This window comes from Anser cygnoides, chromosome 2 (assembly GCF_040182565.1).
Source record: "Anser cygnoides isolate HZ-2024a breed goose chromosome 2, Taihu_goose_T2T_genome, whole genome shotgun sequence".
Taxonomy (NCBI): domain Eukaryota; kingdom Metazoa; phylum Chordata; class Aves; order Anseriformes; family Anatidae; genus Anser; species Anser cygnoides.
In genome coordinates this window covers 68,445,361-68,472,776 of record NC_089874.1, presented here as the reverse complement: position 1 = coordinate 68,472,776, position 27,416 = coordinate 68,445,361, and the positions used below count along the sequence as shown (strand labels likewise).

Here is a 27,416-nt window from a genome sequence, read left to right as displayed (position 1 = left end):
TATCATGTAAATAAAATTTCTGAGTTAAAATATTACAGGCAGACTAACCAATGCTTAAGAGGAAGGGAGAAAAAATAATCAGTCACTAAGGGGCTAATGGGGTGGGGTGGGAAACCACTGTTTTTGGAGCACCAGCTTGCTCCCTTAAAAACCTCACAAGAGGAACACGAGGAAAAGAAGGACAAAGGTAGGAAATGGCTCCCATTTCTGCAGCTAATGTGCTAAAGGTAGATGCATGGCGTAAGCTCTCTGTAGCCTCTGCTTGCCAAGACTTGGAAAGTTTATGTCAAGCTTACCCTTCGAGGAGAGAAAATTCAGGTGGCATTCCTCTGAGGTGTTACCAATAGATACTGTCTCATAACGTCAGGGTTTTTCTCAAGATCATTGGGGTAGGTAATGAATTTAGCTCTGGTAATCAGCATTTTCCAAGCGAATACTTCTTGCATTCTGTCACAACTCTCATAAACGTATGTGTATTTCCAGTAAAACAACTGTGAGTCAGCTGTTTTAACTGTGATGTGCTGGTTTATGTGCCTGCCTACACTAAACTGGCTTTCCATTATTCTTCTGGCCCAGCGATCAGTGCGTGATCTTCCTGTCATAGTGCTATTTGGAGGTTTAGGTGGTGCAGGCATAGCTGATCTAGCAGGGTATTTTTGGCACTTGGCAGATGGCATAAATTAGGGCAGCTGAAATTATGGATATGAATGGAATTTGTGGAGAGGGAATAAGCAGAATGAATGATGTATTCTTGGAATTTATTTTAACCACATCTGTGTCATGCATGATATGAAATAGCTAGGAGTATTTTCATGGAAAAAATACGGGCATGAATAGTAGAACACACAATGAAAAGCCCTTTTGGATAAGAGTATCTTCTTTTAAATTAATTTAGTACTGCAACATGCAAAATGATGTTTACAAGAGAGAGAGAAAAAAAAAAAGGAAACTCTTTCCACAGTAATAGTGGGAATTTGTTAGTGTCAGTTTTGAAGAGAGATAATTAGGATTTGCTTGGCAAATTCTCTGCTGGTTTCCATTTGTTTTGGAGTTAACAGGGAACACTTCTCCCAGGTTTTCAGTAGCAAATTCATTAATATTTTCATACTTAATGGATGCAAATTACATGTTTTCTGCAAAGTCCTGATATTTTCCATGGTTCTTACGAAAATCAAAGTTTCTGGTTTTGTTTCTTGTTACTGACCTAGTTGAATCACACTGCCTTTGAACTTTTGTTGACTCAAAATATTTTTTTTTACGTTTGTTTTCACTATACAGTATGCAGTGTAATGAATTATGTTATTTTTCAAGGCTGCAGTTTTTACTGCTTTTAGGGTTAAGTGAGGCTATGCATTGAGGTTCATTCCTCAGTGCTTCAATCCAAAACACCCACCATGTAATATCCTGTAGTGGAGTGGGTATGTGTGTGACATGACACGACAGTCTGCAGTTTATAGAGGGTTGCTAACACTAACTAGTTTTTTATTTAATCCTGTTTTGAGATTTGTAAACTTGCTTTTTTCCTTGGGATGAATGCTTCTTCAAAGGGAACAGTGTGTGGAGTTAGGAAATGGCAAGGAAACTCACAAAAAATGAGTTACTTTGTCTTGTGAATGCATGCATGGGGAAAATGACACTTAGCTGAGCTGTTTGGTGCCTGGCTGGTTACTAGAGTATTTTAGACCATTGTGCTAGGAAAGGGAATGTGTGCATATGTGTACAGTGCGATGTATAATACATAGCGTTTTGTGCTGCTCTTAGATGCAATAACCACTCTCTGCTTTGTGGCTGGGACCAGCATGGTGTTGGGAGAGCAGAACAGCAGCACTGCCTACTGCAGTGGAAGGCTAGGGTGAATGTACTTTGGGGCAGACTGCCCCATGGATACATCCTCTTACTCCAGCTCATTCAGTACTAATTTGGATATGCAGCTAAAAATAGCATCAAAACAACTTCCCCTAGAATCACAAAGGAGTGTACAGGAAGTGCTCTGTGAACAGAGGCAGCCTACTTGATGTCCTCCATCCTGTTAAGTGCAGGTCCCTGCCAGTGTGCCTGTAGCCTGTGCTAGCATGTGCTCACTGCCTGGCCTGCCAATGTTATCAACCAGCTGCAGAATAGCCAAGCTTTCCCTTTTAGCTGAAGAAAACTAATGCTCTCTCAGTGGGAGTCTAAATTTTTTCATCCCCAAACTGCAGCCTAACTCAATGCAATCTCATGATTTTTGCCAAGTCCTTACACCATCCTGAAATAGGCTAAAGCCACATTAAAAATATTGCAGTCTGTGAGAACTGTTTTGTACTGATCTAATAATTGCAGACAGATCCAGATTGTTTCTCATTAATAAGAGAATTCAGATAATCCCAAGACTGGCTGTGTCGAGAGTATGCTATCTCTCTTGGGAACATTTGTGGATATTGATGCTTCATATCCCGTGGCACATTGTTGCTTCTATTGGCAGAAGCTTAGTGGTTTCTTTGTTCTGATTTTGCAAAGATAGTTTCTGAATTTTAAAATTAAGTAGGAACAAAGGCTAATTTCAGTATTCCATGCATAGAAAAGAAATTTAATATGCGTAGGTATAATTTATAGTTATGTTTTTGAATTAGAAGCAGTGACTTTGTATTCTTAGTTAATCATTGGACACATCAGACAATGTAATTTTTCGGTTATCTGGCTAAGTGTGTAATGTTATGTTGCAAAGTAGTAGATCATTATGACTGTTCCATAAAGCATCGTGATGTCTTGATAGAAAAGAAAGTTAATTAAGCACGGTATTATATCATGGTGTTTATTCCTCAGTTCTGTTCAGCTGACAGGCTATTTATTTTTTTGTCAGAAGTAACTTGTATTAAATTCCTGTGCATAGTCAAGATGACTCTGTAGGACTTCAAAATAATAGACTCCATGTTCTTCCGAATCACTGAACGGCTGATGTTGGAAGGGACCACTGGAGATCATTTTGTCCAGCCCCCTTGCTCAAGCAGGGCCACCTACAGCTGGTGGCTCAAGACCACATCCAGGCGGCTTTTGAAGATCCCCAAGGAGGGAGAGTCCACCACCTCTTTGGGCAACCTGTGTCAGTGCTCCATCATCTACACAGTGAAGCAGTATTATCCTGTAATTGCGGTGTCTGTGGTAGTATGTAAAGGCAGCAGTGTCTTGCAAGGTACTGGTAGAGTAGTAAGTAAGTAATGATGCATCATAAGAAGAATGTGCAACCCAGTCTAAAAAACTTGGAATTTTTTGAGAACCACTGTAGCAGAGGTCAAGCAACAGTGTTAAATAGCTACGTGATATTACACTCTAGATAAGTATCATGGGAAAGTACGAAATTAAAGGGTAACATCCTATTTTGTAATTCTGTTGCATGTACTGTGGTAGAATAAGACAGTAATATATGGGAGGCTACATATGCACTTATGTTCGTTCATTCTGAGAACTGAGTTACATAAAACACATAATTAAGAACACTGCCTATTAAAATTAATCGCAAAATATAGAAGTTTAGAATAACATAATTTTTCAGTCTAAGAATGAAACTATTGACAAAACTAAAGTGCCATTAATAAAGATGTACAATGTTTAAAAAAACCCACTCAATTAAGCAGGATTATACTGCGTGATAACAAGTATAGTGAGACATTTGTTCTCCTGTCTTTCAAGCCAAAAAAGATAGGTAGTGTACATCACCTGTATTACCCTAAGATGAGAGCAGTGGGTATCACAAGAATATTAACAACAGAGAAGCCGAATAGCTGAAAGGTACAACGTAGTGTGTTAGGAATGTCATGGCAAAGACTTCAGACTCCTTCCTCCAGTTTTTTTTCCTCTGCCTGTGTGATTTGCATTAGTGTTCCTGTGTTTAAAAAGCTAGATAATTTTAGGGCATTTTCCGGATATGAAGCTTTTCACCTTGAGATCACAAGTTCAAATTCAGATATAAAAGGCAATGACGAAGTAGTTGCCCTGTGCTCGTGCAGTGACTTGCTGGTCCTAGCCTAGAGGTCTGTGGAAATGTGCCCATGTAGCAAATGGCATGGAAGTGATCAAGCTTGCCAGAGGATAAGAACTGAATGGGCATCTGGGCACTTAATTATTCTCCAACTCCTACAGAGTATATGTGTTTTTGCAAATATGCAGTCAGACAGCAGTCAAACTCAAATGGATTGCCTCTGAGCATTTTCTTTGCCCTGAGTTTTTCTGAAGCTGAGACACGATATGAACACAAGCTCAGATATCTGTGTGTGGTTGTTTAATGTAATGTATACATGGATTTATTAAGTTATATTTAGGGAGGATTAATTTTTCATGTGGATTACTTGAACAGAGCTTCTCCAGTGATGTCAGCCATTAAGTTGGCCTGTCTCTTACTGTTCATAAATAAAATGTCCTGTTTGTTACTATTCATAAATTAAAAACAAACAAACAAACAACACACAGAAACAAATGGTTTCTTGGATGGGAAATAAGCTTTTCTTTTTCCTTTGTAAGAATTAATGAAGAGGTTTTTTGCTTTGGTCAACCCTTTCCTGTAACTATTACTTTGACTGAAATGCACTGCTGTAAATGTCTCTTATGCCCCTTTTAATCTGATAAAAAATATTATTTAGCATTATTGAGATCCACAAGAAAAAAAAATCAGTTTTAAAATGGCCTTTTAGTGCTACAATTAAATCTTTAAAAAGTGGGGGGGTGGAACAGAAGCATTATAGTGTTACCATTTTTGTGCCACCTCTTGCCTGCATTTCAAACTCTTTATTTGAGGAACAGAAAGTAGAAAGGTTCAAAGGTGGAGCTTCTAGTACGTGCAGGATTAATTGCTTTTCCTTTTTATTATTATAAGCAACACTGTTGCCGTATAGTCATTACCTGTATTCAAGGGTTCCATCTTTTCTTGTGCATCCCACAAGATCTGTTCCCAGATCTTTGATCCAATGTGTCTTACTGTAGGACGGCTGTCTTTCTACTGGTAGAGAGTTGATTCATCCTACCCTAGATTTCTCTCCTTTTTGGTACAAACTCAACCTCCAGCCTCTCTCTCTCTCCCCCCCTCAAGCAAGGGGGATGGAATGGGGTGGTGGTTGTGAAAAACATGGGACTCTTACTACCTATTTGTAGCTAAACTACTGCTCCTAAGCTTTGCTTACCCGGCTTCTTCCACTACCTTTTTCATTGCAGAGGATTAATTCATCATCCTGCCTGCACTTCGACCCTGCAAGCCAAGTGTCATCCTTGACACCTACCTTTAGGGCCCGGTCTCTGGGCTGTAACAAAAGATACAGGCGCGTGATGCCACCTGATTGAGTTGCCACACTGAATCTTTTTTGTCTATCTGCCTTCAGAACTGTAGTCCTTGCCTTGGTCATTGCATACATTTTGATTTCAGTCTGTCTAATCTCAATACCTGTTCCCTTGCATGCTTCAACCTTTTAGCTGCTCGCTTGGCTTGTCACTTCCTTCATCAGCTTGATTTTCTGCAGTCGCCCAAGTCAGATTCCTCGTCCTCCATTTTTCAAAGTTTCTAGTAATAGTGCCCCTTACTTACAGCTAACTAGGATTGATTCCTGTTGTAACTCTGCCAATTATGCCAGACTTCATTTCTTAAACTTTTTCTGTTCTGTAACAAATGTGCATCACATATCTTCCAAAAGCAGTCTGGCCTGCTGCTCTGAATCAGAAGCGTTGGATATTGCTCTTGCTTCTAAAAGGGTTTGAAATTCTCACACTGTTTGCTGACTGCGTTTCATGTCTATTGTATTAACCCCCTTCTTTTGGTCATCTCCAGATCCGTTCCCGTTTTCTTTGTCTTGTCTTGTTTGGTTTTCCTCCCAGTGCTCTGTAGGATGTCTGGGGAGTGTGGGTAGCAGCTGGAAGGTTACGCATCCTCTGAGGGTGAACGGGAACAGCTACAGCATGTCCAGTTCGGGATTATGCTGGTAGCCAGTCTTCATGTCAGGAGTGAATGCTTTCCTCTGTCTTCACTGGATTATTTTGAATGTATCACTTTTCTCTCTGCAGACTGGGTATGCTGCCAGTGGATAGGAATCTGTTGTGCTAAATTTCCTGTTATAGTATGAATCCTTGATATGGATAACTTCTGCATTCTTTGACCTACTTGTTCTGCCTTTTATGCTTCCTGATAAGGTCTAGAGGGTTGGTGCTTTTGTTACATGTAGCTTGTCATTCATGCTGTTGTTGTGTTTTTGACTTAACCTAAATGTCTGTTTCATGGCTACTTATAATTTGATGGTTTTTTACATTTACATGCCTGTAAAATGGTATTATCCCATTACAGTATCTGTCGCTGCAATACTCTTAATACTCTTTCTAAAATCTTATCATCAACTTGTTTTAAAAAATTAAGATTTCCAATGATCAGATCCTTTCTTATAAACTGTAAACTTCATGTTCCTTTCACAAAAGCAAATTTAAAAGTTCTATGTTTCAGGACAAAGTCCCACCCACCTACCTCTTCATCCCATTTTGTTGCTTTTCTCTTCTTTAGGCAGCAGTTTCCAGTATATTCTTGTCTTGCATTGCAGACAAGTATGCACAGATCCTGGAGAGGAGTGTCGTTCCAACCCCTTGAAATCAGTATAGATATCAGTGTTCTTGTCTATTATAAATACTGATTTCAAAAGCCCCAGTAGATTGCACTACTCTTTTGTTTCAGACTTTATCCGTGCAAAGATAAAAACGATTCTCATCCAACATTACAGACTATTTCAACATGGAAAAAAAATATGCCACTGTGGACAAATCTGTAATATACAAGGCCATAAATGCAAGGATGGATGATTTTTTTTTTTTTGGTTATTAAATGTCTGGCAGTTGGAACTGGAGAAGAGAGGTCAGGACAGAAACTTAGCAGAAATTAAAAGTATCAAAGTTAGTTTTGCTTATACCATCAAGTCTCTAAAACACTGACAGCAATGGATAGAAGTTGAGTGTGTAGGGGATTACTATATTAAGGGAAAGTCATGCTGGAATAAAGAAGTTCAAATGAAACAGTTTATTCAGTGGAGAAACTGCTTATTGTGCACAAAACTAGAGCTACATAATGGATGTGCTTTAGTCCCTGTTATTTTCAAGGGAGATTTTCAGCATTGCTCTTTAGAGAATAGTGCAAGAGAGAAAGATGAAATAGCGGAGACTTGTTATTGTATTGTGCTGAATTTTTATTTGATTTGTCAGGGCTGAGCCTAGACTGTTTTTATCTTGGAAGAGAGACACATTTTAAGTTTGCTGCTGGGTCTCAGTTGAATCATCTAAATAAATATGATTATTTCATTACACTAACCAGGTTTGTTTTTGATGGTAGTTAATCTTTGCAGGCCACAAAGACAAAAATACAACTGCATATACAAAGCGCACCAAAATACAAATTTTCCAATGCAGCTATTCCAATGAAAATTAAAGACTAGTCTGACAGTTTGATTTCACCTTTCATCTGGCTTTTCAGTTGTTATACTGAAATAGTTTGTTTTTCTCACAACTGTAACTCACACTAAGAGTAAATTATGCTTCATTTATGAAGTTGGGATAGCTTTTATTATCACAAAGAGAAGAGTGACCAAGATGGAAAAAAAAATATTTCTAAACATGTTTTCTCATGGTTTTTCATGGTTTCTGCATCCATCTGCAAACACATGATTAAGTTAACTGCAGTAAACATTATTACAGCCACTCATACACTACTGTGAAAGAATCTTAAGTGATGAGTCCAGTCATGCTCGAAGTCTTTCATATTTTGAAATCTGGAGGGGGTTCAGAATATAACCTTTAAAATAACTCTATATTATACCATCCTGGAATGTTATTTGAAATTGGTCAACCATATCTTCTGCTACTTCAGCATATTGACTACAAAGCCCCTGAAATGCAAGCAAAATGCATTGAAATTATATACTGTGCCATCTGAAAAGCAGGGAAAATCATACGCCCAGTGTAAAGAAGACTGTGCTCCTATTAGTTTGCAATGTGTCTGCATTGTTAGTAGTGTGAAATGTAAGTAATAAACTTTTTATGTTGCTGTTTCAAAACAGTGGTTGCTTTTCAAATGTAAAAACAAATTTCCTTGTTTTACTGTATTCAGTTTTTATGAAGAACACCCAACGGTTGGTATTGCTGTTTAAAGGCAGCAAATTGTACAAAATTTACTAATCATTTCTGTTTATCTCAGTGTGAGACATTGCCTGTAGTAGTAAGATGATTTCTTTCTTATCTGCTCAATGTTTGTCGCTACTATGTAGTCACAGTCCTAATGCTTGTTTGTGCAACTGTTTATTTTTGAAGTGAGATGAAGGCTTTACTTACGTGCTTATGTTTGAATAGAGAAGAAAACCACGCAGGTGAAGAGGTCAGCGTATGACTGATGTGCTGTGAGGGGCAGAACCCTTCAGATACCTTAAATCTGTGTATTGCTTGGTTCCTCCCTTGCCTATAAAAAGATGAGGGAGCAGCTATATTTTTTTTCACAATTCCATTTCTTTCACCTTAAAAACGATATACTTTCAGGATGTATGTGCTGAAGGAAAACAAAAACAAAAAACCTAGAGATATTTGGATATATAATGTTAATTCTGAAGAGCAGTGCTTTCAAAAGCAACAGGCCTGTTATCAGTAGGCCAGGGAATGAATAACAAAAATAAATAGCCTGTTTGTATTTGTCCTCCTACAGGTGACAGTAGAGTTTTAAAATTAATAAACATATAAACTTTTTTTTTTTTTAAATAAAGATGCCTAACCTATTATGGATTGAAGTTTCTAGAAAGAAATGTCTGACCTGACTGTAGTTTAAAATCAAAGTATCCCTTGCAGGGATAAGCAGATATTTCCCATTCACTTTATATTTAGTTAAGAGACATAAATTACAATGACTTAATCATAAAGTCAACTCAGAACAAGGTAGTATGTAAATTATTATAGATTGTCCAGATTTTAAAGCAGCAGTTAGTAATGTCAATAAATATATGGAAGTCTTGGGTCCTTACTTGTTATTTTTGTAGTCTTTTCCATAGGCAGCTGAATCTGCTTTTAGGAGGCTAATGAAATATGCATGATATATTTTGATATATACAGCAGAGAAATTATCCTTTCAGCAGTACAAAAGTGACCTGAAGCTAATGCATTTGTGCACTTAAGCATTCAGGCAAAGCCTGTAAAATCTCAGAGCACTTGTTGGACTCCTCTGGTTATGTTCATCAGATACCAAAAACTTTTAAGGCTTGTTTCTTTTTTTTTTGTACCTCCAACTTTGCTGTAGCTAATCCCTGAATCCCAGTCATTCAGAGGGTCTCTAAAGGTGTGTGTGGGGGTTGAGGCTGCTCATCATCTCATGTCGTGATTGAAACAGGATTCTCTTAGTACTAATTTCAAGCTTGAGAGATGGGATGCTTCTTGCTATAGGATTAATACCGTCTGTGTTTTATTAACTGCTCCTTTCCTTAAAGGAGCGGAATCCCCTGTAACTCACCAGTCTCATGATACATTGCATTTTCTACCAAGTGATTGCAGCTCTTGTGACTTTGGAGTGAGATTCAAGACCGTCTGTATGTTGAATGGTGTTGCCTACCTGGGTATTCCTCTCTGTTTCAGATCAGCTGTGGCAAGTGACTTCCATATCCTTAAATCTGGGAGCATCCTCTGGGCTGATCAAGGCATTAGAAGAATGAATCATCTCTTGGTAGCTAGTAGATTGCTAGCAGCCTCATTCCAAGTTTGCATAATTTATAAAAGTCTAGAGTTTCTTTACACAGTGCCTGCAGCTGCAAGGAGGTGAACAGTTGATTTGTTCACCCTTTGCTCTTGCATCCTTCACTTATTATAGCTTGGCCAAAATCCAAGATCTTGCTTGAAAAATAACTCTTATTATTTTTAATAAGCCTATACTTCCAGTGAGGCAATGGAGGTTGAAGGTGGTGCTTGAAGGGTTAAGAAGCCTTATTCCAACTGTTTCTTAGAAGGGTCATTGTGACCTCTGCAATTTTTAAGAAGCCAGTGTAGCATTTTTAGACTGTGCTGCTGTGCACTGCAGCATTTAACTGCATGTCCAGAAACTGTGCAGCAATCAAATGCTGTGCAAAATATGATAGCTGTCTAGCAAAGCTGGATGCTAAAGCCAAGTCAGATAATACCACATTCAGGAGTGTCCTGACTGTCATCAGTTTCCCAGGTGGAATTAATTCCTGGAGCTGGGCTAGCCTTTTGGAGACCCAGGTAGTTTGTTGGTTAGGAGACCTCATCTGTGTGTGTATATGCTGCTGCTAGCTCAGCTGATTTAAGGAGTTAATGTGAAAACAATTCCCATTTAAAATAGGGAAAGGTTATTGACAGGTGACAGTCTCCTTGAGTCAAGAGCCTCCTTAATTTCCCTCATCTGCTTTGGTGGTTGGTTGTTGTGCTGCCCTCCCTCTGCAATCTACTTATTCACTGTTTATTCCCTTGTCTGCCTATCACTTTCAGCCTTTTAAAACCATCCCAAATGCATATCTTGAGCCTTTCATTTAAAATAATAATAATAAATGAACTCATAAAGGACCTTAGGAAGTTGGTCTTTTTTCTAGGCATAATATTTTCATTGTGTAGATTTTCTTCGTTATATTCTTTATGGCTAGATCTCGGAATATTTTGGTTGGTGCTGCAGATAGTTCAGTTGGTCCCTAGGTTACCGAAAAGCAGTACCTAACCCTGTCTAAGACCTTACCCATATGCAGCAGGCTGGAGGGTCATTTCATCTGTTTCTTAGCTTGTTGTGCTTTCAGTACTTTTCCTTTGCAATGTTATTGGGAATACTGTTGCTTTCTAGTTGGCTTGTAACCTTCCCCAGAAGAATCCATCCTTGGAGAATGGCTGACCTACTGCTCTTCCATCCTTAGTTGTGCAGTTGGTTCTCTGTGTGTGCCTGCACAATCTTGGGTTTCTCCCTTCACAGAGGTTGCTTTTCAGGCAGTTTATCAATTTTCTAGATCATTTAGAGTTTCTTCTGGCTGACTTTGTCATCTGCAAATAAGCATATATTCTTTTGTCAGTGTCATTAATTAATGACTGACTGAAACAGACTACAGTGCCATTTGATGCGCCTTTCCATTTTGAGAGTGTTCTGTTGATAGCTCCTTTGTCTGTGGTTATCCAGTTTTGCATCTATATTTATTATGTCAAGACTATGCAGCACAGATTAATTCTTCTTTATTTTTAACCTTTCTATAAAGGACATCCTAAATACTTATCTTGAGAGCTTTTCATTGAGGGAAAAATTAGAAGTGTTTTTGAAGATTACCAAAAAGATTGGAGTTTGTTCTTGCTATAATAAAATGTTGTAAAACCTGCTTTTTCTGACAGATGCAGTTGCAGACCATAGCAGCTTAGATTACATTTTGTTGTAGATTGATTGAGCTTAAACAGGACATAGTAAAATAACGAAATTGTTGCCATGTGTTTTTTTTTCTTTTTCTGTTAAAAGTAGGATTTCCTGCTACTAGAATGGTTTCTTTGTAAACTGAACAATTAATTTCCATCACCGCTTTCACTTATGTGGGTGAGATAGTGAATTACTTAATGAGATAGTGTGGAAGGCCCTAGGAACTGAAGTCATTCTTCCTGTGTTCCTCACTCTGATTTAACAAAACAAAACAAAAAAACCCCTCCTCAGTCACCAAGTCTCAATCCAGCCTGGTTTATGCTGATGTTTTACCAGAAAAAGTTGGAAAATCCTGTTATCAGAGTTGACTTGGAGTTTTCTGTATAGACTTCACTGTGTGAGCTTGGGCAAATCTTTTGGTCCCCACCTTTGGAGGTATATGAATACCTTACTTCTACTGATTCCTTTGAATTAAATGTACTTTTTATTGCCTCCCAAGGGATATGTAATACATATATGTACTCTCTTTACATTATTAAAAATTAGATTTGCTTGCAAAGGGTGAATTTCATCCTTCCTATGGAATCATTTTTGGATTTTGTTTTTCTTTCAAAATCTCTTTGAGTTTTGGATATAGGAGTTGCCTTTTCTCAATTAATAACCAGATTTCAAAAGTTTTGTTTGTTTTGGGTTTTGTTTGTTTGCTTTGGATGATGGGATAGTGGTGATCATTAGGTTTGTGTAATTGTAGAGGAATGTTGTAATGCCAGCCTGGATAGCCTTCCTCTGCTCTACCTTCCTTCATGATGTTGGTAGCGAAACGCACAAAATCCTTGCATCCTTTTTCCACACAGTTGTGTTAACTGTTACCTTCATCATGTGAATTAAAGAACGTGTGCTTGGGTTGTGTTCTTGCAACAAATGCAAATTTCACAAGTTATGCAAACTATTTCAAATCTCTTCAGAGGTCCTAGAGGCAGCTCTCTTCTGAAGTTGCATGTCTCCTGTCATGAATAATAGTTCTATATATTCCACTATGAAAACAGGTGAAAACACAGGCAATTTTTTTAGTCCTCTTAACTCTGGTTTAGAAAGTAAAGTTCTATGTCTACTGATTTTTCAGATCTTTGTCTTGAATGGATCCAGAGTCTTGTAACTTCTACTCTTGGCCCATAAACTATTTAGAAATGCCTTTGCAACAGGTGACTTCTTCCTATACCACCATAATCATAATTAATATGATGTAATTTTAAATCATCAACTTTATGAATGAGAAAAACAGCAGAGCAAACATAGGTTACTTTGTTTCTGCAGTGTTTATTAAGTAATATTTAAGTTAATTATAATTCAGGAAAAGCTAGTTTGCCTGCAAGCACAATTCTACTCATCTGTATGATTTAATTAATAGTTAATTATACTGTAATCCCTACATAATAAAGTTATGCAACCACATTTTTGTGTAAATGACTCCTTACATCTGACACTTTAACGTGGATAGCCTCGGGATATAAGAGTAATTTTCAGTTTTCAGCATCTTTGCCTTTCTGCTAAGGTCAGAAGCGTGTTTTCACCTCTTACTGAAGATGATAGGTGTTTTGCCAGAGACTAATGGGGGTTCAAGGAAAACAATTTGAATCAATGTGTGCAGATTGGAAATGCAAATGGTCTGGAATTGCAAGGATGCTTTTTGAGTGGCAAGAGCTGGCGGCATGCTGTTTGTGTAGGGACTTAGCTCCAATCTGTTCTAACACCTGTGCCCCAACTGCATTACGTTTTCTTGTTTTCTAATAAGACTTTGACTTCTCTGATAACAGCAAGATTTTCTATGCATCTCTTTCACTTTAGTTTTTAATTGATCTTTAATTACAGTAGCATCTGCTACTTGAGTCTTAAGTCTGCGTAACCTTTTATGCATCCTAAATTCTGTATTATATGCAGGTAAAATTGGGGATACAAGTGATGCCTAGGGGCCAGAAGACAAGAAGTGACTTGTCAGATGCCACAGGGGATGTTTCCGTAGTGTGGGTTGCTACCTCTGGTGTCTGAGTCTCAGCCCAAGCCAGCAGGTTGTGCTTTCTCTGCATAATCTTTCTGAAACAGCCATTTCCAAAGTATTGTGTTTCCTGGTGTGGAACAGACTGCAGAGTATACAGTTGAGAGATGTGTGACTATAATAGTAATCCTGTCCTTTGGTCTTCAAAAGTACTACTAATAAATTCTTTCAGTAACTGACTGATGCAGGCCACAAAGTATCTCTTTTCTATCTTTTCTACCATCTTAAATGTGCCTAGGTATGTACAGAGAAATTAAGTACAGATCACTTACAGAAGTAGCCTGTTTTGCCTGTACGTGTTTTAGATCTATTTTAACATATGGTTTTCTTTTCAAGGTCCTGAATAGTATTGCTTGCTCATGGAATTGTGCATATACTGAGTCTCAGATTTCTAGTATATCTAAACTTGTACCCTTCCTAATGTAAGCGTCACAAAAAAGCATTCTTGAGAGACTGGGCACATTATGGATGTAAAAGCAAATGAGACAGCCAAGCTTAGAATGTAAGAATTTGTGGTATAATGCTTGGTGCTTATATATCAAGAAATAAAAACTAACGTTCCTTTGCATTTTTGGCTTATAGCATTTTTCCATTTATATTATCATATAAAATATCTTAACCTAACTCCCCTGACAGTATAACAATTAGTATTTTGAAAATTAATGTTTAATATTCCAATTTGTTCTCTGTTCTGAGGTTATTTGGGAGTTACAAAACATAAAAAGGAACATAGTGGTGTAAGGATTATTCAAGCTGAAAGAACTCCAAAATTACTTCTCCTTAGGGCTTGTGGCTGTTTTTTTAACTGCAGATCTCTGCTTTCTTTCTGTAAGATGAGTAGTCATTTTCCTTTTTTTGGTTTTTGAGTCTGGGTAATTCAGCATTGTCTGACTCAAGCTGCAGGGAAATGTGTTGTGCCCTCCACCTCTTCCCCTACCCCTGACTGTCTTATTGAAATTAGGAAAAAATAAAAATAAAAAAGGAAAAATTTTGTCAACCTTTAAGTAATAGTCAGAATATCTCATTATTCTGGCAAACCTTTGTGCCAAAATAAGTCCAACAATGTCCTTTAAGTTTTGTGTCTTTTAACATTATGTCATTGCTTTTTAATATAGAATTACAGTTGGCAAAGAGCCAAGTTATGTTGAACATTTACATTAATATTTTAGAAATCAGTATTATTTTAGTGTTTTCTAACTCTATCAACATGATTTGTTTAAATAGTTCCCCCAAACTATTTAACGTGATTATGGTGTCCTTCAGGTATTGAAGTAAGTAGAAGAGCACTTGAACTGAGTAGTCATGTGAGTGTGGATAGAGAGGAGAAGAATCTAATTTTTGATGTTACTAGGAAGTAAAGTATTATCAGGGATTTAATTTAAGTCTGGGGTCAGTATTGCAGTGCTGATAAAGAGGGAGTTTATCACTCTGTATTTGTTGTAGAGCAACTTTGCTTGAGGGCTCCACATCAGTGAAGGGGGGAAAGGAACCATCATCTTGATTTAGAGCAAAAAAACAGTGAAATGCAAGTCTGAAATGAATATAGGGTGGATATAGTGGTGTAAATAAAAGTTAGTGAATGTTTTAGTCCTTTTCCTTGTGCCCTGGTGCGTAGGTGTATTCAGTAAGAGGATATCTCTTCAGAACTGTGTGGTACAAGGGAAAATGCAAACCAGCAAACTAATACAGCAAAGCCAAAAGGAACAGAATTTGCTAGAAGAGAAAGGCATGGGGATATTTTGTTAATGTTACAGGTGCAGAGGCAGACAGGTGGAGAGGAGCTGAATTTGTGCATTATAGTTACAAATTTCTTGCCCTGAAGCGCAGTGGTAAGCTGTATGGATGGGAGGGTTGTTCAGGCCTGTTAATGGAAAGACCTATGTCCTACCTTGCTGTCAGTCCCAATGAGCTATGGAGACCAGCAAGTCAGTGAGAGATGTGTTTTGGTGAGTACTTAGTGCTGCCATACTGTTTGCAGGTGCTTAAAACCTTTGAGAACAACAGACTTTTATTTTGATGATCTTTGAGTCACATGTGTGCAGGGATTTGTATGGATATATGTATGTGCATATGCTATATAAATATCACAGACTGGAGTTGTTGCTGGTGTCATGCTAGTTAAACGCTGCAGGTGAGTGACAGCACTGCTGCAGCAGTGACAAAGTGGCATTTACGAGGTGCCTGTGGTCACTGCTGTTGAGGAATTGAGCACCATGAATTGTGAAAGCAGAGCTGGTACACAACAACCCAAGAGTTTAATTTTAAACGTTATTAACTTTCAGTGTCTCCTGGAGTGATTTCTATAAGGTGGTGTGTCTAGGCTGCACAGGGCATGGGGTAAGCACAGAAGCGCCTGTTGGAACAACTTTGTGTATCCTTCCTCTCCTTCCCAAGTTTTCTGAACCACTTCTAAGATTTCTATTACAGTAGGAGTAGTTGTCCTTTATTCCTGGGTACATAGTGTACTTGGAACTATCTAGCATCAATATACATTATTCAGACTCTACATAATGGCAGGCAACCAGCACAGACATAATTGTAAGATCAAAGAGATTTGGAAAACAGTGGAAAAGGAGCTGCTTCCTCTTTAAACTTAGAGATAAGAATACAGGCAGAAGTTGAAATAAACTTACTTCATTAGGGAAAATATTATTGGGGCCGCAGGATCCGAACTGCTTGCCAAATACTGCTAGGCTTTTAAGTATTTGCAGGCTTGTGTTTGGTGCATTTATTCCATTCATAATGAGCCTTCCTTGGGAAAGATAATCTTTGTGAGAGGGGACACAGTGTGACCCAGAAACAGGGCAGTTCTGGTCTTGGGAGAGCTAGAAGAACATTGTGAGCTCTGTTACCAAGTAGTGTGTGTCTTGGCAAGTTAGTTAATTCTCCTCTTTGTTCCTCAGTACTTTGCCTAACTAGGCAGAGCAGGCAGGGCCAGTTATTGGCACAGTTAATGTTTCTTATTGTACATTTGTATAGTGCCTAGTACAGTATATCCCGAGTCATAAGAGGCTTCAGTGCCCGAGCTAATGTGTGCTGTAAGCTGTGCAAAACAAATGGCAATGCTGAAAATCCTCACAAAATGCAGAATGTTATGTTAGCCTACCAGACTTCTGTATTGTTCAACACAGTCAGGCAGTGCAAGTTTTAATGTGGTGCCTTATTCAAGAAGATATCTCATTGCTGCTAGCTTGCTCCAAGCCTGCAGAAGTGCCTAGCTGGTAGGGTAGCACTTGGTGTATTGAATTAGTAAGTTTGTGCCAGGGCAAGGATGAGGGCTTATTGTGTCTCTTCTGGTTTTGCATCTGAGACAGTGTGAAAGGGCTTGAGCTACAGATTGTTTGTCAGATCTTGGTTCTGTTTTTCATTGCTATGGCTCCTAGAGTTGTGGATATCCAAGTAACAGTGATGCCCAGTGCACCATCGGGGTGAAGTCTGCTGGCAGAACTTGGGAGGGAAACGAACACTGTATGGTTAGTCCAGGGTTCAGTGGGGTGTTGCAAAAATGGAAATGGTAGGCAAGGTAGTATCACTGTCTAATAATAATTAAATATATATATATGTTAGACTCGCCATATTGAGCAAGTTATTAAATAATTCATGTTTTCTTGGCTTTAAAAACAGGTATGAATGTTGTATATGACAATAGCTGGGCTCAAAAAGTCCTTTCTGGATAGACTGGAGTACAACAGCTTTATGAATTGGAAAATTATCAATTAAAGTGATTAAAAAAAATGCAGCTTCAGCTTCAAAACTTTTATCATATTACTGTTGTTCCCTAGATGGCAAAGTTTTGTGGTGGTTAACTGTAGTGGAAAGGGGCAGTAGTATGACTAGGAAATGTTAAAAAGAAAGTGCAACATTTTGTTTGAGTAACAATTCTTCTTTTCCCTCGGGTAAATATGTCAGGTGTGTGTGTGTGTGTTTTTTTTTTGGTTGGTTGTTTTTGTTTGTTTGTTTGTTTTATTGATTACCCAGGAGATTGGAATTGTAGTTAGGCAATAACTAAAAAATGCATATTGTGTATCTAATAGGCCAGTACTGTTGAATATATATAATATTTCTATAGATTTTTTTCCTAATTTTGGGATGTTGTTAATTTCTGAATAATTATGTATTTTGGATTTTTTTTCTGTTGAAAAAAAAACCAAACCAAAAACCAATAACATTTGTTAGTGCCAAATGGAGAAACCAAACTGTAATTCTGAAAGTCTTTGACTTCCTTTTTTTATGACTAAATTTGTTCTTGTGTTGTCTAGAGCCTGTACATTATCTTTTCTCTGTTTCAAGGGGAAGGTGGATATTTTGGGAACATTCTAAGAGAGTTCTCACAAATTGAACAGATGTTACATTAATTCAGGGAAATAACTTAAGGCTAATTACACACACAAATTTTGAACTAGTTCTCTTCCATGTGACATCACTTCTTATGTATCTCCTTTGCTTGCATTGACTTTACAGAAGTTTTGTACTCTCCAAGCCAGCTCTTCCCACATTAAAGAATGGCAACATAGAGCTAAGTTTTCATTGCAGACTGTCTGAACTGAACAAAACAAAACAAGCTGAGGTCTAATCATAATCTAAACTATATGAGAACATATTATTGAATGTAATGGAAACCACACTTTTTCTGCCAGAGTAAAAGCTTTAAATCATAGAATAGGCTGGGTTGGAAGGGACTTTAAAGCCCAGTTCCAACACCCCTGCCGTGAGCAGAGACACCCCCCACTAGACCAGGCTGCCCAAAGCCCCATCCAGCCTGGCCTGAAACACTTCCAGGGATAGGGCATCCTGATTTAGAATTTTTTTTTTATAAGACAAAACAAAATTTGTGTGAAGAAAAAACACTTCCATTAATACTTTAATGGGCTAATGACAGTGGTAATGCTTCATAATTTTTATGGAGTAGAAGGATACTAAGTATCTAATGTAGTAATGTGTATGGTAACAGATTTATTTATTTATTTATTTCCTGCTAGACAAGTTAGCAAAAGTTATATTGCATGCTAAAAAGTTCAGTTATTCATTATGCTGGAAATTGAATATTTCTGTTAAAAAAATAAAAATAAAAATCAAAGCTGCTTGATATGTCTGCGTCACTGAATGGTATTCCGTGCAGTTGAACACTCCTTCCAGTTTATGTACACATAGTTAATGTGTTCAAAAGGATGAAAATACTGAAGTCTTGCATGGTAAAGCAAAACAGTGCTTTATTTTGATTGCAGAAAGCTCTAGTACTAAGGAAGTGAACACAGAATTGGCCTTTCCAGATTAATAGAATGTGATAGATCAAATAACATATACTACCAATAAACACAACAGGAGATCAGGAAAATTAAAATGTCACTGTTACTATCTTTAATATCTATGGAATTTTGCCAGCTTGTTTTTGATCCAGAATAGGTTAGTTAGGTTTTCTATTTTAAGTTTGATTCTGTAGGTGTATAAGTTTGCTTTATAAATCATTTTAGCTTCTGTCTTGCCTCTATTGTAGTTTTTCCTCTCCATCCAGGGATGTGAGTAGGGTCCCTCTCCCTGCTGAAGTAAGATGCAGTCTGTCACTGTGCAGGAGAACCTGGTAGTTCCCTTGATAGCCAAGGTGAGGTAGGAAAACGCTTCTGTCCCCGTTTCATACGTGAAGACAAGTTAAGAAAGGTGCTGTGATTGTTGTCCAAATGTGTTATGGAAAGACTTCTTGAAGATGACTGGGTGACCTCTTCACCATGGAAGAAGATCCAGCTGTCAGTCAAGAGAGGGTCTCTTGTGCAGATCTGGGATGAACAGGCATCAGAAGAGCTAGCCTAGACCTCCTGGGGGAGGAGAGCTAAATGTCCTGTACTGAGGCATCTTGGACTTGATGCTGTTTTAGGTATGGCCTTGAACATTGCCTTGATGGACCTCTTTACTAACTTTTGTCCGATATGGGTCTCAAAACTGATTGTTGCCATAATTCATACTGGAGAAAAATGCATGCCACCATGAAAAAAAGTAATAACAATAATAAATATACTTCTCTAAGCAACATTTGAGTATAGGGATTGAAGGGAATTGGCAGGAAAACCCTATTTTGTTTTAAAGCTGGATAAATTTCCACACTTGTGTGTCTTTGTAGCTTAAGTTGTTATTATTTTTTGACTCACTGTTTGATCATCTAAATGGAACCATTTTAATGGTGCTTCAAGTAAACAATAGCTAAGGGTTTATTTCTGAGAGTTATAGTCTTTGACCAAATGCTATTGATTCTCTGCTAATTTGCATGGAAATTACAGCCTCTGGTTGTTTGTCAGTCCCAAATAGTCAGACAACCAGGGTTAGAGCTTATTTTTATTAAAAGAGGATACTTTTAATAAAAGTACAATTTTTCAGAAAAAAAAAAAAAACTGTGTATGCTTGTGAGATATTTGATAAAGTAACACTGTAAAACTATATCTGGGAGATGATTTATGCAAGCCCTAAGGCTTATTTTTCATTTGTTAAAAATAAAATATCCTATTTCTTGAAAATACATTCTCTTATTTTGGTGATGGTAGGAAGTCTATCCATGAAGTGCTTGTTGGTAGTAAAATTAGACTTATTTTGTCCAGGCAATTTGAAAAGCAAGAAGTCAGAAGCTCACCAGAAACACTTCATCTAATCAAATTTGAGAGATTTGTTTATTCCTGTATGACAAAACTGGTCTAGAGCTTCAGGCTGGAGCTCCATCAGTCCCGAGTGTCTAGGGAAATAATGGATATGGGAAATAATACTGGATTCTCCAAAAGCAAAACAAACCAAACCTAAAGCCCTAAAGTTCCAAACTCTGCTGTTATTTAAGCAGTAATATTTTTACCCCGCTTCTAAGATGTGGTATTCTATTCTATCAAAATTAATTTTCCATATTTTGGGGGACTAGAAATCCATATAGCAGAAACAATACAGTTAATTATATTTACTGTTTTATCTGCTTCTTTTGACAGAACAATGTGACATTGTATCACGTGTCCTTTACATACAAGGTGGAACTATATATATATTGTGTAGTCCTGTTCATTTTTCACTGTGGAACAGTTGATGGCTGAATGAATCTTGATTATTTTTTTTTTATCCCACTTTATTTACTGGCAGTCAATATCATAACTCTCTTCATGTAGCTGGGCCAAAATGTTGAAAATCATGAACCATATAATTCTGAAGTCAAATACAACTTTGAGTATTTTTGTAAATTGCATAAAGGAGTTTATCAATTTAGTTTTCTGTTAAGATTTGTTTGACCCTCAAACTTTTCTAAGTATTCAGGTTTGTTAGAATTTTATGTGTACTGTTGTGTGCTTATGAATGCACCATGCGAATGTATGCTACATACACGCTTTATTTTTGGATGAAAGTAGAAGAAATCAGTATCTTGAAATCAACCAGTCAGATTCTTTTCAATATAATATTTAAATAAATCTGTGGCTTTCAAGTATATCCCTTTCATATATTTTTTTTGTTTCTTTGTTCTTTACTTCCAAAAGGTCTGAATTTCATATAGACATTTTCTTCTGTTATAGAAATGAACTCCACTGTATTGTAAAACTAGAAAACGATGAGTATTGGTTAAAAACAGCTAGCAATCCTACTCTCTCCTGTATATACAGATAAAATATTGAGAATTTCCCTTGAATTAAAAATGAAGATAAACAGAGTGGGAAAAATAATCATTTCTTTGCAGATTTTCAACAGTCTTGGTTTACTTTTGAACTAGAACTTGATGAAATATTTGAAGTGGATTCCAACTGGAATGCAAATGTATGCAAAAATTCAAACAATTTAGGTTAACATGTCTTATTCTCATTCTTAATTAGTACTTTCAGGTTCTTTAAGTCCCCAAGGAGATGTTAGTTTATCCTGCTGAGTATTTTTAAAATTAATTAGGCCTTTATGATTTGACCTTATCTGTTGAAATTCACTTAACTGAAGCTGTCATGAGTAATTATAGATACCTAAGAAATGAAGGAAGAACACTTCATTTTTGAGAATTTATAGCCAGATGTTTTAGCTCAATTAAAAACAAAATATATTTTTGACTTATATTGTGTAGTTTGCTGTACGATAACAATTTAGGTAGCATTAAGACCATTAAAGCAAGTTTTATTCAAGCTCAGAATACCAAGAGAGAATACAGGAAAACATGAATTACAAAGAATCAAAGATAAGATTATTTCATACATCCAAGTGTTAAATCCTAATTCCATGTGGCACAATACAAAACATCACGCTGCAGTTTCATTTGAAGCCCTATTCAGGGCAGAAAAAATGGTCCCTCCACTAAAGGGATTTTGAGACTTCTCTTGAACGTAGTAACCTAATGTGGACACATCTTCATATTTTATTTTAATTAGTTAGGATATTACAGCTTTTCCTGAAAACTCTGATTACTTTGAATGAGTAGGAATTAGCAGTTTTAGAGAGATCTTTAGCTACTATTTGTGATCATTTAAGACTGATGGTAGTTGTGAGGACTCCATTGCTCTAAGATGGATTCCACATCACTAACTTAAATTGTAACGATTTTGGTTATATCCATTTTCCTGACATTCTCTTCTGCAGCAGATTTCAATAACTTGTGGGTGTTTTTACCCATTTTGTTAACCCTAAACTGTTTTCTACTAAGATGAAAGCTTTCACATGTACCTACTCTTTTACATTGAGTTTCTGTGACCTATCCTCTTACACATCTGTGTTTTTTTTGTTTCAGCTTGGATGAAATTGCTTCAGAATAATCCAATTTGTGTGATCTACTCAGGGAATGTTTTCACTCTGTGCTCAGAGGCTGGTCAAATGAGTGAGTCAGGGGGGTGCATGATACAAAATGGAAAGCAATATCCTCAGAGTACGTAAAAACAGGACAAAGGCTAATTTCACGGTTGTGTAGTAGAATAGTAGAAGTAATGAAGTCTAGTTTTAGAAAGATTTGTTGGATTTCAAATACTTTAAGTAGTTCTTAGTAGTGTAGAAGTATTACATGAATTTGTAGTGGACCATCTCACATCTCTTTTTTTAAAAAAAATTAGCCTTGTTAGTCTGGGGTGTGTGTGTATAACATATGCTTGAGTCAAAGAGGTTAAATTGTCCTAATATCAACCACATTAAAATGTTTATCATGTACTACTAGCCTTTGGATGGAAAATAAGTGGACTCATATTACTGTGTTTACGTTTCCGTTGCAGACTTCACTAAGTGGTAGAAAGCCAGGGTGGCATGTTGTAAGGGGTGCCTGCATTTTGGATCTAATTGTAATTCTAACAGAAATATGGAAAGCAGTTATAGTGAGTTAAGCTGGTCTGGGAAACTATCCTGTAAGACATCATATAAGCTGCTCCTTGCATGTCTTTATTTATTTATTTATTTATATATTTTATTTATTTATTTTCAGCAGGTAAAAATTTGTTTTAGTTGGTACTTAGAATAAGTAAAGTGTGAAAGGCTTGAACTTCTCAGAAAAGGATGAATGATCCGTAACAGTCACATGAGAGAAAGAGGTGGACTAATGAATGAAGGTCAAAGTCTATTAAATTAGAAAACAAAGGTGTGTGTGGTCTTCCCATGTCCTCTTACGTGCTCCGCATTTGAAGATCTCTGACGTACTTTGAAAGGCGTGGAAGCTGTCATTCAATAAACATACAGGTCCTATAGCTGTTATCCTGATTGCTTATTGACCAGCATTGACAGAGAAACCTGAATTAGGTGAAATAAATATTGTATGCACTAAATTCTGGATTGAGTCTGGAATACTTTGTAGATATTATACTTCAAAGTTTGGATAGGCTAAATTGTACCATATACACTTAAGGAATAAAAAGGTTCGTGTAAAAAGACGGGCTAAACTACTGGATATGAATTAATGGCTATAAAGTGGAGCAAGTGTAAGTGTTGCACAACCCTTAAACCCTGAGGTCAGTGAGGTCCTGCAATGCTTACTCACAAAGACCGAAGGATCTCCATTTCAAAAAATGTTTTAAGAATAAGGAAATATTTGCCAGAAGATATATAGATGTATGTGATTTTGCCTTGGGTGTGAAGTATGGTTTAAGTGATCTCATGTAGACCCTTCCCTGCCCAATTTACCTTGGCTCTTCATCTATAACCTAGGTTGTCTGGTCACCTGCATGAAACATGTCTTCAAAAAGTAGAATTTTCTGTCACATGGAGCACCAAGAGACACATCTCAGGTGCCCAGATCTCTGCTTTAGTTGCTTGAAGCACTTTTTAGTCACCTTGTCTCTTACTGGAACAAAAGACAAGAAGTAGGGCACTGAAGATAACTGAGAGTATTAGTATTAAAAAGTTGTTTTAAATTCTGTGCTTTGAATCTTGAGTAAAATGTTTCTTCTAGTTAAAAATAATACATAAATAAAAGTGGGTGAATACAAGGTGCTCAGCTACTGTTTGGCCATATTACAGAAGAAAAAATAATACCCCATTTTCACAACAACTACCTACTCTCTGTAATTTTTTTTCTGTCAGCCACAAAGGTTTAGAGTTTAGTTTATTGAAATACAAAGAACTATGAACAAATTAGGAAACATTTAATTTAGTCTGTTTTGTTTCGAGTTATCTTCTCATTCTTCATGCAGCTGCAGCAGCCAAGGTTGCAGGTAATTGCAGCCAAGGTTTCAGTAATAAAATGTCTTGATATTGTAAATTAGCCAGGTGATACTTTGGGATATCCAGCATGACATGAATAGCAATGTTTTCTCACCTAACCTGTGTTAGAAACAGAAGTATGTCCTGATATTTTCATGCTGTTTGTTTAATCTGGGAAGTACAAGTAGTGTTTGGCTGTATTCTGAAATACATTGATAGGATGTAAATCATGTTTGTTTCATGACAGAACTTCATAGTATCAGTGATTATTGGCCATTACTGTTAGTAATCTGTGGACTGGCCTTTCCCAGGCAGTTGGTCTGTCTAGTCTAAGCAGACAGCTCACAAAAGTTGTCAACTGACTCTTTACAGGTGCTTTCAACTGTGTTTATATATACCCACTGAATATCTTCACTGACTCACATTACTGAAAGCTTTTTTTTTCCTCAGATAAGCAACATTTTGAAAGTTAGAATTGTTCTGGTGTTTAAAATATCATCTATTTTATATTAATTTATATACGTGTGTGTATATTAGACTATTTTGGAAAATTCTTATCTCATATTTTCCATTTTCTATTTTCATGCAGAGCTGATACTGTATAAAATCATATTCAGAATCTGCATGCAGTTTCATGTGAGATGTTATGTTACAATTCCTCTTGGTCGTTTTTTTGTGTGTGTTCTGCATTCAAGGACTGTAACTGAGGTCCTGTGCCAAATCGTATATAGTTACAAATATTTGATCAGAGCAATTGCATGACTGAGAGCAAAGAAAAGGCATGTGTAAGCACCAAGTCACAACTTCACTAACAACATTTAACTGCAGGAGTTAACGGACACTTCAGTCTCTCCAGAGACTTGTGCTTGTCCATTTGAATCACCTGTATCTTTCATGTTTGAAGTGGAAGGGTAAAAAGGATCAAGATACTGGTTGGAAATGGCATTAGTATTTCTTCTCAGACACTGTTCTCTAGGAGTTAGCTTTAGTATTTGTTGATGGGTGGTTACAATAATGTCTATCAACTTGTAATCCTGATGTCTGTTAAACACTGTTCTCTGCTGTTGGGAGGGTAGAACAACAACATAAGATACAAGACCTTTGACAACTTGCATATTATGAGAGAGCATTCTTTTCTAATTCTGCTAGCCCTAGTTGCTTCACCTAAACGAGCAGTTAGTCCTGCCATGCTAGAGCATGCCTGCCAACCCAAAGGAACACAGGGTTGAAAAGGCTCGAGCATAACCCTAAAATCATGAAGAAGATGGAAGCAGTTTGACTTTTCCCTTCTCTTTAAAAGCTGCTCATTGCACATTGTCTGTTCATTTTCCCCCCTTGGTAAAAGTTGCACTGTATTCATTTGTGTTACATTGCAGGTTCACTCTGAAGAATGTGCGAAGGTTGAGTCTTCATGGGGATTCTGCTCTCTGGGGCTAGAGAAGAGCCTGAGGGCCATCGCCTGTATAAACCTGCTTGAGATCTGCAAATGTAATGAGCAAAATATGAGTGTCTCATCTCATTTCAACCATGGCAGATGGGGATTCAAGTGAAGAGGGGAAGGAGTCCAGAGTGTTGCTTGTTAACAGTAATTCCTATTAGTCTAAAATAGATCTTGGTTTCACTGGATGTTTTTCTACTAGCAGGAACCAAAGCTGTGAGTTAGTAATGATTGGTCATCCTTCTCTTCACGCAAACATACTTGAGTTATAAGTGGACTGTGTGGAAAGTTTATCCTACTCAATTTTTCTGTATAATTGGAGTTTCTCTGAGTATGTGCTTTTATTTAAACTCTTAACACTGGAGAAGGTTATAAATAATATGGAAGAAGTGCAGGGAAAACTAACTCTTTCAATAATGAGTCACTCAGCTGAATTTTTAGCTCAAATACTCTACTGGCTCAAATTCCCATCTTGTGTGTGTATCAAAGCAGTGAATTTAATTTTCTTACTGCTCTGTAAAATACCCCCATAATATTTCTGAGGATTTGGGGAAAAGAGAAGAGTTGTGTTTTTCTGAATCAGGAATGATTCTCTTGTTGGTGAAACCTTGAAATTCACCCTGATGCTCCAGCGGACCTAATCTGAACATTTGATTAACCTGTACTCTGGGACTTCTTAGGATGCATATCTAGATGCAGCCAGAGTGGTCTTCCCATGCTCAGGTGTTTTTCTTTTTTTCTTTAATTCTATATTTTATGTTGAATGTAGACTGTTAAATGAACACAAATGCATTGTTAAAAAAAATGTTGAAGACAAAGACGTGACTTTGATTCTTAGCTATGAACTTTTTTCTCTCCCTGCAAATTAATAAACTCAGGATTTTTAGGTATTAAGACATGGAGCCCTCGAGACTTGGCATTGGAACAGCTACTGCTACTTTTTTCAGCACAATAATTTTCATTGTGTCTTCATAATAAAGATGCCAATAACAAAGTGAATTATTTTATACACATTGTTCTCAGTGCTTTGTGTTTGTCCTTTCCCCTACATTTTTCTTATATTTTTCCATTTTTTGAGAATGTTAGAAGTATTCAGTTAATCATGTTACAATATATGAGAAAAAAAGTCCTTCATAGGTGTAAACACTGTTTCAGACAGATAGCTTGTTCTTTGTGATAAAATTATATTCAAATCTCTCATAGAACACCAACTTGAATTCAGTGTGAAGGCACCTTTACTGAACTGCTTTATTGTACTGAGTAAAAGAGGGCATTACAGAAAACAGAGGAAATAATATGATTTTAAGGATATTGTGTGAGTCAGACTGTTTCACTGACTTTTAGACACTTGGTGTTTTCCAGGATTTTACAGGATTTTGTGGTTTACACCTGTTAAGAAATAAAGGATTTACCTAGCTCATCCATAAGAAAACAAATGTATTCAAACCAAGAGACAAGCAAAGCATGACTACTAACACTAGTTTTGTTTGCAATTAATAACTTTCATTATAGTGATGCTAAAACTTTGATTTCATTTATCACACAGTTCAAAGGGCTGTAAGAGAGGTTGGCTAAACTTACTTGCTGGACATTGGTACAGTGTGCTGCCAGGTCTTGAGTGTTTTCTGATCCTCCTTTTCTAAAGGAGGACAGTTCATTTGCTTAATCTGCAGTAGTAGAGGCCATAGTTTAGATTCACAGCACATATTAAGGAAACTTAATCACACATGCAGTGACTTGGAGATCTCCTGTGTAAGTATCAAACCAAATGCAAATGTACAAATCCTGTTCTGCTTTTCTGAGAGCTGTTATTAAATTGCTTCTCTTTTATCTGAATTTGTTGAACTTTAGTCTTGCAGTTGTCAATGACATAAATATAAAGAGGTGTATGTGAATAAAAAACTGTAGCTTTTCTGTCTCATTGGACGTGGAAATCAAAAGATAGAGCAGAAAAACCA

General features: G+C 37.0%; 1 protein-coding gene across 9 annotated transcripts in view; it reads left to right on the top strand.

Moving 5' to 3' along the window:
* The window catches only part of MYRIP (myosin VIIA and Rab interacting protein), a 221,509-nt gene that overhangs the window by 41,197 nt on the left and 152,896 nt on the right, over positions 1 to 27,416 (top strand). The window contains exon 2 of one of the 9 annotated variants that reach the window (XM_048053399.2): positions 25,397 to 25,508. The exons of the other annotated variants lie outside the window; for them this stretch is intronic. The gene's annotated coding sequence lies outside the window, so the exon portion shown is untranslated. The remainder of the gene's footprint in view (positions 1 to 25,396; positions 25,509 to 27,416) is intronic. 9 annotated transcript variants of the gene reach the window in all.